Source organism: Scyliorhinus torazame, chromosome 12 (genome assembly GCF_047496885.1).
Source record: "Scyliorhinus torazame isolate Kashiwa2021f chromosome 12, sScyTor2.1, whole genome shotgun sequence".
Taxonomy (NCBI): Eukaryota; Metazoa; Chordata; class Chondrichthyes; order Carcharhiniformes; family Scyliorhinidae; genus Scyliorhinus; species Scyliorhinus torazame.
In genome coordinates, this window is record NC_092718.1 from 2,758,248 (window position 1) to 2,770,877 (window position 12,630).

General features: G+C 54.1%; 1 protein-coding gene across 5 annotated transcripts in view; it reads left to right on the top strand.

The window, feature by feature from the left end:
* Positions 1 to 12,630, top strand: part of gabpb1 (GA binding protein transcription factor subunit beta 1) — a 164,930-nt gene that overhangs the window by 143,484 nt on the left and 8,816 nt on the right. The gene's annotated exons all lie outside the window — the stretch shown is intronic.

Consider the following 12,630-nt stretch of genomic DNA (forward strand, 5'->3'; position numbering starts at 1 on the left):
TGGCTGATTTCCCCTCTCTCTCTAACCCAGGGATCACTGGACAGTGATCAGGAACAGGAACCCTGGCTGATTTCCCCTCTCTCTCTCTAACCCAGGGATCACTGGACAGTGATCAGGAGCAGGAACCCTGGCTGATTTCCCCTCTCTCTCTCTAACCCAGGGATCACTGGACAGTGATCAGGAACAGGAACCCTGGCTGATTTCCCCTCTCTCTCTCTAACCCAGGATCACTGGGCAGTGATCAGGAGCAGGAACCCTGGCTGATTTCCCCTCTCTCTCTAACCCAGGGATCACTGGACTGTGATCAGGAACAGGAACCCTGGCTGATTTCCCCTCTCTCTAACCCAAGGGTCACTGGACAGTGATCAGGAGCAGGAACCCTGGCTGATTTCCCCTCTCTCTAACCCAGGGATCACTGGACAGTGATCAAGAGCAGGAACCCTGGCTGATTTCCCCTCTCTCGCTAACCCAGGGATCACTGGACAGTGATCAGGAGCAGGAACCCTGGCTGATTTCCTCTCTCTCTCTAACCCAGGGATCACTGGACAGTGATCAGGAACCCTGGCTGATTTCCTCTCTCTCTCTAACCCAGGGGTCACTGGACAGTGATCAGGACCAGGAACCCTGGCAGATTTCCCCTTTCTTTCTCTATCCCAGGGATCACTGGACAGTTAACAGGAGCAGGAACCCTGGCTGATTTCCCCTCTCTCTCTAACCCAGGGATCACTGGACAGTGATCAGGAGCAGGAACCCTGGCTGACTTCCTCTCTCTAACCCAGGGATCATTGGACAGTGATCAGGAGCAGGAACCCTGGCTGATTTCCCCTCTCTCTAACCCAGGGATCACTGGACAGTGATCAGGAACAGGAACCCTGGCTGATTTCCCCTCTCTCTAACCCAAGGGTCACTGGACTGTGATCAGGAGCAGGAACCCTGGCTTATTTACCCTCTCTCTAACCCAGGGATCACTGGACAGTGATCAGGAACCCTGGCTGATTTCCCCTCTCTCTAACCCAAGGGTCACTGGACTGTGATCAGGAGCAGGAACCCTGGCTGATTTCCCCTCTCTCTAACCCAGGGATCATCGGACAGTGATCAGGAGCAGGAACCCTGGCTGATTTCCTCTCTCTCTCTAACCCAGGGATCACTGGACAGTGATCAGGACCAGGAACCCTGGCAGATTTCCCCTTTCTTTCTCTATCCCAGGGATCACTGGACAGTGATCAGTAGCAGGAACCCTGGCTGATTTCCCCTCTCTCTCGAACCCAGGGATCACTGGACAGTGATCAGGAGCAGGAACCCTGGCTGATTTCCTCTCTCTCTCTAACCCAGGGATCACTGGACAGCGATCTGGAGCAGGAACCCTGGCTGATATCCTCTCTCTCTCTATCCCAGGGTCACTGGACAGTGATCAGGAGCAGGAACCCTGGCTGATTTCCCCTTTCTCTCTCTAATCCAGGGATCACTGGACAGTGATCTGGAGCAGGAACCCTGGCTGATTTCCCCTCTCTCTCTCTAACCCAGGGATCACTGGGCAGTGATCAGGAGCAGGAACCCTGGCTGATTTCCCCTCTCTCTCTAAATAAGGGATCACTGGACAGCGATCTGGAGCAGGAACCCTGGCTGATTTCCTCTCTCTCTCTATCCCAGGGTCACTGGACAGTGATCAGGAGCAGGAACCCTGGCTGATTTCCCCTCTCTCTCTCTAACCCTGGATCACTGGACAGCGATCTGGAGCAGGAACCCTGGCTGATTTCCCCTCTCTCTCTAACCCAGGGATCACTGGACAGTGATCAGGAGCAGGAACCCTGGCTGATTACCCCTCTCGCTCTAACCCAGTGATCACTGGACAGTGATCAGGAGCAGGAACCCTGGCTGAATTCCCCTCTCTCTCACTAACCCAGGGTTCACTGGACAGTGATCAGGAGCAGGAACCCTGGCTGATTTCCTCTCTCTAACCCAGGGATCACTGGACAGTGATCAGGAGCAGCAACTCTGGCTCATTTCCCCTCTCTCTCTCTAACCCAGGGATCACTGGACAGTGATCAGGAGCAGGAACCCTGGCTGATTTCCCCTCACTCTGTCTAACCCAGGAACCCTGGCTGATTTCCTCTCTCTAACCCAGGGATCACTGGACAGTGATCAGGAGCAGGAACCCTGGCTGATTTCCTCTCTTTCTCTAACCCAGGGATCACTGGACAATGATCAGGAGCAGGAACCCTGGCTGATTTCCCCTCTCTCTCACTAACCCAGGGATCACTGGGCAGTGATCAGGAGCAGGAATCCTGGCTGATTTCCTCTCTCTAACCCAGGGATCACTGAACAGTGATCAGGAGCAGGAACCCTGGCTGATTTCCCCTCTCTCTCTCTAACCCAGGGATCACTGGGCAGTGATCAGGAGCAGGAACCCTGGCTGATTTCCCCTCTCTCTCTAGCCCAGGGATCACTGGGCAGTGATCAGGAGCAGGAACCCTGGCTGATTTCCCCTCTCTCTAACCCAGGGATCACTGGACTGTGATCAGGAGCAGGAACCCTGGCTGATTTCCCCTCTCTCTCTAACCCAGCGATCACTGGACAGTGATCAGGAACAGGAACCCTGGCTGATTTCCCCCCTCTCTCTCAACCCAGGGATCACTGGACAGTGATCAGGAGCAGGAACCCTGGCTGATTTCCCCTCACTCTCTCTAACCCAGGAACCTTGGCTGATTTCCTCTCTCTAACCCAGGGATCACTGGACAGTGATCAGGAGCAGGAACCCTGGCTGATTTCCTCTCTCTCTCTCTAACCCAGGGATTACTGGACAGTGATCAGGAGCAGGAACCCTGGCTGATTTCCCTTCTCTCTCTCTAACCCAGGGATCACTGGACAGTGATCAGGAGCAGGAACCCTGGCTGATTTCCCATCTCTCTCACTAACCCAGGGATCACTGAACAGTGATCAGGAGCAGGAATCCAGGCTGATTTCCTCTCTCTAACCCAGGGATCACTGGACAGTGATCAGGAACAGGAACCCTGGCTGATTTCCCCTCTCTCTAACCCAAGGGTCACTGGACTGTGATCAGGAGCAGGAACCCTGGCTGATTTCCCCTCTCTCTAACCCAGGGATCACTGGACAGTGATCAAGAGCAGGAACCCTGGCTGATTTCCCCTCTCTCGCTAACCCAGGGATCACTGGACAGTGATCAGGAGCAGGAACCCTGGCTGATTTCCTCTCTCTCTCTAACCCAGGGATCACTGGACAGTGATCAGGACCAGGAACCCTGGCAGATTTCCCCTTTCTTTCTCTATCCCAGGGATCACTGGACAGTTAACAGGAGCAGGAACCCTGGCTGATTTCCTCTCTCTAACCCAGGGATCACTGGACAGTGATCAGGAGCAGGAACCCTGGCTGTTTTCCCCTCTCTCTAACCCAGGGATCACTGGACAGTGATCAGGAACAGGAACCCTGGCTGATTTCCCCTCTCTCTAACCCAAGGGTCACTGGACTGTGATCAGGAGCAGGAACCCTGGCTTATTTACCCTCTCTCTAACCCAGGGATCACTGGACAGTGATCAGGAACCCTGGCTGATTTCCCCTCTCTCTAACCCAAGGGTCACTGGACTGTGATCAGGAGCAGGAACCCTGGCTGATTTCCCCTCTCTCTAACCCAGGGATCATCGGACAGTGATCAGGAGCAGGAACCCTGGCTGATTTCCTCTCTCTCTCTAACCCAGGGATCACTGGACAGTGATCAGGACCAGGAACCCTGGCAGATTTCCCCTTTCTTTCTCTATCCCAGGGATCACTGGACAGTGATCAGTAGCAGGAACCCTGGCTGATTTCCCCTCTCTCTCGAACCCAGGGATCACTGGACAGTGATCAGGAGCAGGAACCCTGGCTGATTTCCTCTCTCTCTCTAACCCAAGGATCACTGGACAGCGATCTGGAGCAGGAACCCTGGCTGATATCCTCTCTCTCTCTATCCCAGGGTCACTGGACAGTGATCAGGAGCAGGAACCCTGGCTGATTTCCCCTTTCTCTCTCTAATCCAGGGATCACTGGACAGTGATCTGGAGCAGGAACCCTGGCTGATTTCCCCTCTCTCTCTCTAACCCAGGGATCACTGGGCAGTGATCAGGAGCAGGAACCCTGGCTGATTTCCCCTCTCTCTCTAAATAAGGGATCACTGGACAGCGATCTGGAGCAGGAACCCTGGCTGATTTCCTCTCTCTCTCTATCCCAGGGTCACTGGACAGTGATCAGGAGCAGGAACCCTGGCTGATTTCCCCTTTCTCTCTCTAATCCAGGGATCACTGGACAGTGATCAGGAGCAGGAACCCTGGCTGATTTCCCCTCTCTCTCTCTAACCCAGGATCACTGGACAGCGATCTGGAGCAGGAACCCTGGCTGATTTCCCCTCTCTCTCTAACCCAGGGATCACTGGACAGTGATCAGGAGCAGGAACCCTGGCTGATTACCCCTCTCGCTCTAACCCAGTGATCACTGGACAGTGATCAGGAGCAGGAACCCTGGCTGAATTCCCCTCTCTCTCACTAACCCAGGGTTCACTGGACAGTGATCAGGAGCAGGAACCCTGGCTGATTTCCTCTCTCTAACCCAGGGATCACTGGACAGTGATCAGGAGCAGCAACTCTGGCTCATTTCCCCTCTCTCTCTCTAACCCAGGGATCACTGGACAGTGATCAGGAGCAGGAACCCTGGCTGATTTCCCCTCACTCTGTCTAACCCAGGAACCCTGGCTGATTTCCTCTCTCTAACCCAGGGATCACTGGACAGTGATCAGGAGCAGGAACCCTGGCTGATTTCCTCTCTTTCTCTAACCCAGGGATCACTGGACAATGATCAGGAGCAGGAACCCTGGCTGATTTCCCCTCTCTCTCACTAACCCAGGGATCACTGGGCAGTGATCAGGAGCAGGAATCCTGGCTGATTTCCTCTCTCTAACCCAGGGATCACTGGACAGTGATCAGGAGCAGGAACCCTGGCTGATTTCCCCTCTCTCTCTCTAACCCAGGGATCACTGAACAGTGATCAGGAGCAGGAACCCTGGCTGATTTCCCCTCTCTCTCTCTAACCCAGGGATCACTGGACAGTGATCAGGAGCAGGAACCCTGGCTTATTTCCCCTCTCTCTCTAACCCAGCGATCACTGGGCAGTGATCAGGACCAGGAACCCTGGCTGATTTCCCCTCTCTCTCTCAACCCAGGGATCACTGGACAGTGATCAGGAGCAGGAACCCTGGCTGATTTCCCCTCACTCTCTCTAACCCAGGAACCTTGGCTGATTTCCTCTCTCTAACCCAGGGATCACTGGACAGTGATCAGGAGCAGGAACCCTGGCTGATTTCCTCTCTCTCTCTCTAACCCAGGGATTACTGGACAGTGATCAGGAGCAGGAACCCTGGCTGATTTCCCCTCTCTCTCTCTAACCCAGGGATCACTGGATAGTGATCAGGAGCAGGAACCCTGGCTGATTTCCTCTCTCTATCTCTAACCCAGGGATCACTGGACAGTGATCAGGAGCAGGAACCCTGGCTGATTTCCCATCTCTCTCACTAACCCAGGGATCACTGAACAGTGATCAGGAGCAGGAATCCAGGCTGATTTCCTCTCTCTAACCCAGGGATCACTGGACAGTGATCAGGAGCAGGAACCCTGGCTGATTTCCCCTCTCTCTCTAAATAAGGGATCACTGGACACTGATCAGGAGCAGGAACCATGGCTGATTTCCCCTCTCTCTCTCTCTCTAACCCAGGGATCACTGGACAGTGATCAGGAGCAGGAACCCTGGCTGATTTCCCCTCTCTCTCTAACCCAGGGATCACTGGACAGTGATCAGGAGCAGGAACCCTGGCTGATTTCCCATCTCTCTCACTAACCCAGGGATCACTGAACAGTGATCAGGAGCAGGAATCCAGGCTGATTTCCTCTCTCTAACCCAGGGATCACTGGACAGTGATCAGGAGCAGGAACCCTGGCTGATTTCCCCTCTCTCTCTCTAACCCAGGGATCACTGGACAGTAATCACGAGCAGGAACCCTGGCTGATTTCCCCTCTCTCTCTCTCTAACCCAGGGATCACTGGACAGTGATCAGGAGCAGGAACCCTGGCTGATTTCCCCTCACTCTCTCTAACCCAGGGATCACTGGACAGTGATCAGGAGCAGGAACCCTGGCTGATTTCCTCTCTCTCTCTAACCCAGGGATCACTGGACAGTGATCAGGATCAGGAACCTTGGCTGATTTCCCCTCTCTCTCTCTAACCCAGGAACCCTGGCTGATTTCCTCTCTCTAACCCAGGGATCACTGGACAGTGATCAGGAGCAGGAACCCTGGCTGATTTCCCCTCTCTCTCTCTAAATAAGGGATCACTGGACACTGATCAGGAGCAGGAACCATGGCTGATTTCCCCTCTCTCTCTCTCTCTAACCCAGGGATCACTGGACAGTGATCAGGAGCAGGAACCCTGGCTGATTTCCTCTCTCTCTCTCTAACCCAGGGATCACTGGACAGTGATCAGGAGCAGGAACCCTGGCTGATTTCCCATCTCTCTCACTAACCCAGGGATCACTGAACAGTGATCAGGAGCAGGAATCCAGGCTGATTTCCTCTCTCTAACCCAGGGATCACTGGACAGTGATCAGGAGCAGGAACCCTGGCTGATTTCCCCTCTCTCTCTAAATAAGGGATCACTGGACACTGATCAGGAGCAGGAACCATGGCTGATTTCCCCTCTCTCTCTCTCTCTAACCCAGGGATCACTGGACAGTGATCAGGAGCAGGAACCCTGGCTGATTTCCCCTCTCTCTCTAACCCAGGGATCACTGGACAGTGATCAGGAGCAGGAACCCTGGCTGATTTCCTCTCTCTCTCTAACCCAGGGATCACTGGACAGTGATCAGGATCAGGAACCTTGGCTGATTTCCCCTCTCTCTCTCTAACCCAGGAACCCTGGCTGATTTCCTCTCTCTAACCCAGGGATCACTGGACAGTGATCAGGAGCAGGAACCCTGGCTGATTTCCCCTCTCTCTCTCTAAATAAGGGATCACTGGACACTGATCAGGAGCAGGAACCATGGCTGATTTCCCCTCTCTCTCTCTCTCTAACCCAGGGATCACTGGACAGTGATCAGGAGCAGGAACCCTGGCTGATTTCCCCCCTCTCTCTCTCTAACCCAGGGATCACTGGACAGTGATCAGGAGCAGGAACCCTGGCTGATTTCCCCTCCCTCTCTCTCTCTAACCCAGGGATCACTGGACAGTGATCAGGAGCAGGAACCCTGGCTGATTTCCCCTCTCTCTCTAACCCAGATATCACTGGACAGTGATCAGGAGCAGGAACCCTGGCTGATTTCCCCCCTCTCTCTCTCTAACCCAGGGATCACTGGACAGTGATCAGGAGCAGGAACCCTGGCTGATTTCCCCTCCCTCTCTCTCTCTAACCCAGGGATCACTGTACAGTGATCAGGAGCAGGAACCCTGGCTGAATTCCCCTCTCTCTCACTAACCCAGGGTTCACTGGACAGTGATCAGGAGCAGGAACCCTGGCTGATTTCCTCTCTCTAACCCAGGGATCACTGGACAGTGATCAGGAGCAGCAACTCTGGCTCATTTCCCCTCTCTCTCTCTAACCCAGGGATCACTGGACAGTGATCAGGAGCAGGAACCCTGGCTGATTTCCCCTCACTCTATCTAACCAAGGAACCCTGGCTGATTTCCTCTCTCTAACCCAGGGATCACTGGACAGTGATCAGGAGCTGGAACCCTGGCTTATTTCCTCTCTTTCTCTAACCCAGGGATCACTGGACAATGATCAGGAGCAGGAACCCTGGCTGATTTCCCCTCTCTCTCACTAACCCAGGGATCACTGGGCAGTGATCAGGAGCAGGAATCCTGGCTGATTTCCTCTCTCTAACCCAGGGATCACTGGACAGTGATCAGGAGCAGGAACCCTGGCTGATTTCCCCTCTCTCTCTCTAACCCAGGGATCACTGAACAGTGATCAGGAGCAGGAACCCTGGCTGATTTCCCCTCTCTCTCTCTAACCCAGGGATCACTGGACAGTGATCAGGAGCAGGAACCCTGGCTGATTTCCCCTCTCTCTCTCTAACCCAGGGATCACTGAACAGTGATCAGGAGCAGGAACCCTGGCTGATTTCCCCTCTCTCTCTCTAACCCAGGGATCACTGGACAGTGATCAGGAGCAGGAACCCTGGCTTATTTCCCCTCTCTCTCTAACCCAGCGATCACTGGACAGTGACCAGGAGCAGGAACCCTGGCTGATTTCCTCTCTCTCTCTCTAACCCAGGGATCACTGGACAGTGACCAGGAGCAGGAACCCTGGCTGATTTCCCCTCACTCTCTCTAACCCAGGAACCTTGGCTGATTTCCTCTCTCTAACCCAGGGATGACTGGACAGTGATCAGGAGCAGGAACCCTGGCTGATTTCCCTTCTCTCTCTCTAACCCAGGGATCACTGGACAATGATCAGGAGCAGGAACCCTGGCTGATTTCCCATCTCTCTCACTAACCCAGGGATCACTGAACAGTGATCAGGAGCAGGAATCCAGGCTGATTTCCTCTCTCTCTCTATCCCAGGGTCACTGGACAGTGATCAGGATCAGGAACCCTGGCTGATTTCCCCTCTCTCTCTCTAACCCAGGGATCACTGGGCAGTGATCAGGAGCAGGAACCCTGGCTGATTTCCCCTCACTCTCTCTAACCCAGGAACCCTGGCTGATTTCCTCTCTCTAACCAAGGGATCACTGGACAGTGATCAGGAGCAGGAACCCTGGCTGATTTCCTCTCCCTTTCTCTAACCCAGGGATTACTGGACAGTGATCAGGAGCAGGAACCTTGGCTGATTTCCCCTCTCTCTCATCCAGGGATCACTGGCTGATTTCCTCTCTCTAAACCAGGGATCACTGGACAGTGATCAGGAGCTGGAACCCTGGCTGATTTCTCCTCTCGCTCTCTAACCCAGGGATCGCTGGACAGTGATCAGGAGCAGGAACCCTGGCTGATTTCCCCTCTCTCTCTCTCTAACCCAGGGATCACTGGACAGTGATCAGGAGCATGAATCCTGGCTGATTTCCTCTCTCTAACCCTGGGATCACTGGACAGTGATCAGGAGCAGGAACCCTTGCAGATTTCCTCTCTCTCTCTGTAACCCAGGGATCACTGGAAAGTGATCAGGAGCAGGAACCCTGGCTGATTTCCCCTCTCTCTTGCTAACCCAGGGATCACTGGGCAGTGATCAGGAGCAGGAAACCTGGCTGATTTCCCCTCACTCTCTCTAACCCAGGAACCCTGGCTGATTTCCTCTCTCTAACCCAGGGATTACTGGACAGTGATCAGGAGCAGGAACCCTGGCTGATTTCCCCTCTCTCTCTCTAACCCAGGGATCACTAGGCAGTGATCAGGAGCAGGAACCCTGGCTGATTTCCCCTCACTCTCTCTAACCCAGGAACCCTGGCTGATTTTCTCTCTCTAACCCAGGGATCACTGGACAGTCATCAGGAGCAGGAACCCTGGCTGATTTCCCCTCTCTCTCTCTAACCCAGGGATCGCTGGACAGTGATCAGGAGCAGGAACCCTGGCAGATTTCCCCTCTCTCTCTCTCTAACCCAGGGATCACTGGACAGTGATCTGGAGCATGAACCCTGGCTGATTTCCTCTCTCTAACCCAGCGATCACTGGACAGTGATCAGGAGCAGGAACCCTGGCTGATTTCCCCTCACTCTCTCTAACCCAGGGATCACTGGACAGTGATCAGGAGCAGGAACCCTGGCTGATTTCCCCTCTCTCTCTCTAACCCAGGAACCCTGGCTGATTTCCTCTCTCTAACCCAGGGATCACTGGACAGTGATCAGGAGCAGGAACCCTGGCTGATTTCCCCTCCCTCTCTCTCTCTAACCCAGGGATCACTGTACAGTGATCAGGAGCAGGAACCCTGGCTGAATTCCCCTCTCTCTCACTAACCCAGGGTTCACTGGACAGTGATCAGGAGCAGGAACCCTGGCTGATTTCCTCTCTCTAACCCAGGGATCACTGGACAGTGATCAGGAGCAGCAACTCTGGCTCATTTCCCCTCTCTCTCTCTAACCCAGGGATCACTGGACAGTGATCAGGAGCAGGAACCCTGGCTGATTTCCCCTCACTCTATCTAACCAAGGAACCCTGGCTGATTTCCTCTCTCTAACCCAGGGATCACTGGACAGTGATCAGGAGCTGGAACCCTGGCTGATTTCCTCTCTTTCTCTAACCCAGGGAACACTGGACAATGATCAGGAGCAGGAACCCTGGCTGATTTCCCCTCTCTCTCTCTAACCCAGGGATCACTGGACAGTGATCAGGAGCAGGAACCCTGGCTGATTTCCCCTCTCTCTCTCTAACCCAGGGATCACTGAACAGTGATCAGGAGCAGGAACCCTGGCTGATTTCCCCTCTCTCTCTCTAACCCAGGGATCACTGGACAGTGATCAGGAGCAGGAACCCTGGCTTATTTCCCCTCTCTCTCTAACCCAGCGATCACTGGACAGTGACCAGGAGCAGGAACCCTGGCTGATTTCCCCTCACTCTCTCTAACCCAGGAACCTTGGCTGATTTCCTCTCTCTAACCCAGGGATCACTGGACAGTGATCAGGAGCAGGAACCCTGGCTGATTTCCCTTCTCTCTCTCTAACCCAGGGATCACTGGACAATGATCAGGAGCAGGAACCCTGGCTGATTTCCCATCTCTCTCACTAACCCAGGGATCACTGAACAGTGATCAGGAGCAGGAATCCAGGCTGATTTCCTCTCTCTCTCTATCCCAGGGTCACTGGACAGTGATCAGGATCAGGAACCCTGGCTGATTTCCCCTCTCTCTCTCTAACCCAGGGATCACTGGGCAGTGATCAGGAGCAGGAACCCTGGCTGATTTCCCCTCACTCTCTCTAACCCCGGAACCCTGGCTGATTTCCTCTCTCTAACCCAGGGATCACTGGACAGTGATCAGGAGCAGGAACCCTGGCTGATTTCCTCTCCCTTTCTCTAACCCAGGGATTACTGGACAGTGATCAGGAGCAGGAACCTTGGCTGATTTCCCCTCTCTCTCATCCAGGGATCACTGGCTGATTTCCTCTCTCTAAACCAGGGATCACTGGACAGTGATCAGGAGCTGGAACCCTGGCTGATTTCTCCTCTCGCTCTCTAACCCAGGGATCGCTGGACAGTGATCAGGAGCAGGAACCCTGGCTGATTTCCCCTCTCTCTCTCTCTAACCCAGGGATCACTGGACAGTGATCAGGAGCATGAATCCTGGCTGATTTCCTCTCTCTAACCCTGGGATCACTGGACAGTGATCAGGAGCAGGAACCCTTGCAGATTTCCTCTCTCTCTCTGTAACCCAGGGATCACTGGAAAGTGATCAGGAGCAGGAACCCTGGCTGATTTCCCCTCTCTCTTGCTAACCCAGGGATCACTGGGCAGTGATCAGGAGCAGGAAACCTGGCTGATTTCCCCTCACTCTCTCTAACCCAGGAACCCTGGCTGATTTCCTCTCTCTAACCCAGGGATTACTGGACAGTGATCAGGAGCAGGAACCCTGGCTGATTTCCCCTCTCTCTCTCTAACCCAGGGATCACTAGGCAGTGATCAGGAGCAGGAACCCTGGCTGATTTCCCCTCACTCTCTCTAACCCAGGAACCCTGGCTGATTTTCTCTCTCTAACCCAGGGATCACTGGACAGTGATCAGGAGCAGGAACCCTGGCTGATTTCCCCTCTCTCTCTCTCTAACCCAGGGATCACTGGACAGTGATCTGGAGCATGAACCCTGGCTGATTTCCTCTCTCTAACCCAGCGATCACTGGACAGTGATCAGGAGCAGGAACCCTGGCTGATTTCCCCTCACTCTCTCTAACCCAGGGATCACTGGACAGTGATCAGGAGCAGGAACCCTGGCTGATTTCCTCTCTCTCTCTAACCCAGGGATCACTGGACAGTGATCAGGATCAGGAACCTTGGCTGATTTCCCCTCTCTCTCTCTAACCCAGGAACCCTGGCTGATTTCCTCTCTCTAACCCAGGGATCACTGGACAGTGATCAGGAGCAGGAACCCTGGCTGATTTCCCCTCTCTCTCTCTAAATAAGGGATCACTGGACACTGATCAGGAGCAGGAACCATGGCTGATTTCCCCTCTCTCTCTCTCTCTAACCCAGGGATCACTGGACAGTGATCAGGAGCAGGAACCCTGGCTGATTTCCCCTCTCTCTCTAACCCAGGCATCACTGGACAGTGATCAGGAGCAGGAACCCTGGCTGATTTCCCCCCTCTCTCTCTCTAACCCAGGGATCACTGGACAGTGATCAGGAGCAGGAACCCTGGCTGATTTCCCCTCCCTCTCTCTCTCTAACCCAGGGATCACTGGACAGTGATCAGGAGCAGGAACCCTGGCTGATTTCCCCTCTCTCTCTAACCCAGATATCACTGGACAGTGATCAGGAGCAGGAACCCTGGCTGATTTCCCCCCTCTCTCTCTCTAACCCAGGGATCACTGGACAGTGATCAGGAGCAGGAACCCTGGCTGATTTCCCCTCACTCTCTCTAACCCAGGAACCCTGGCTGATTTCCTCTCTCTAACCCAGGGAT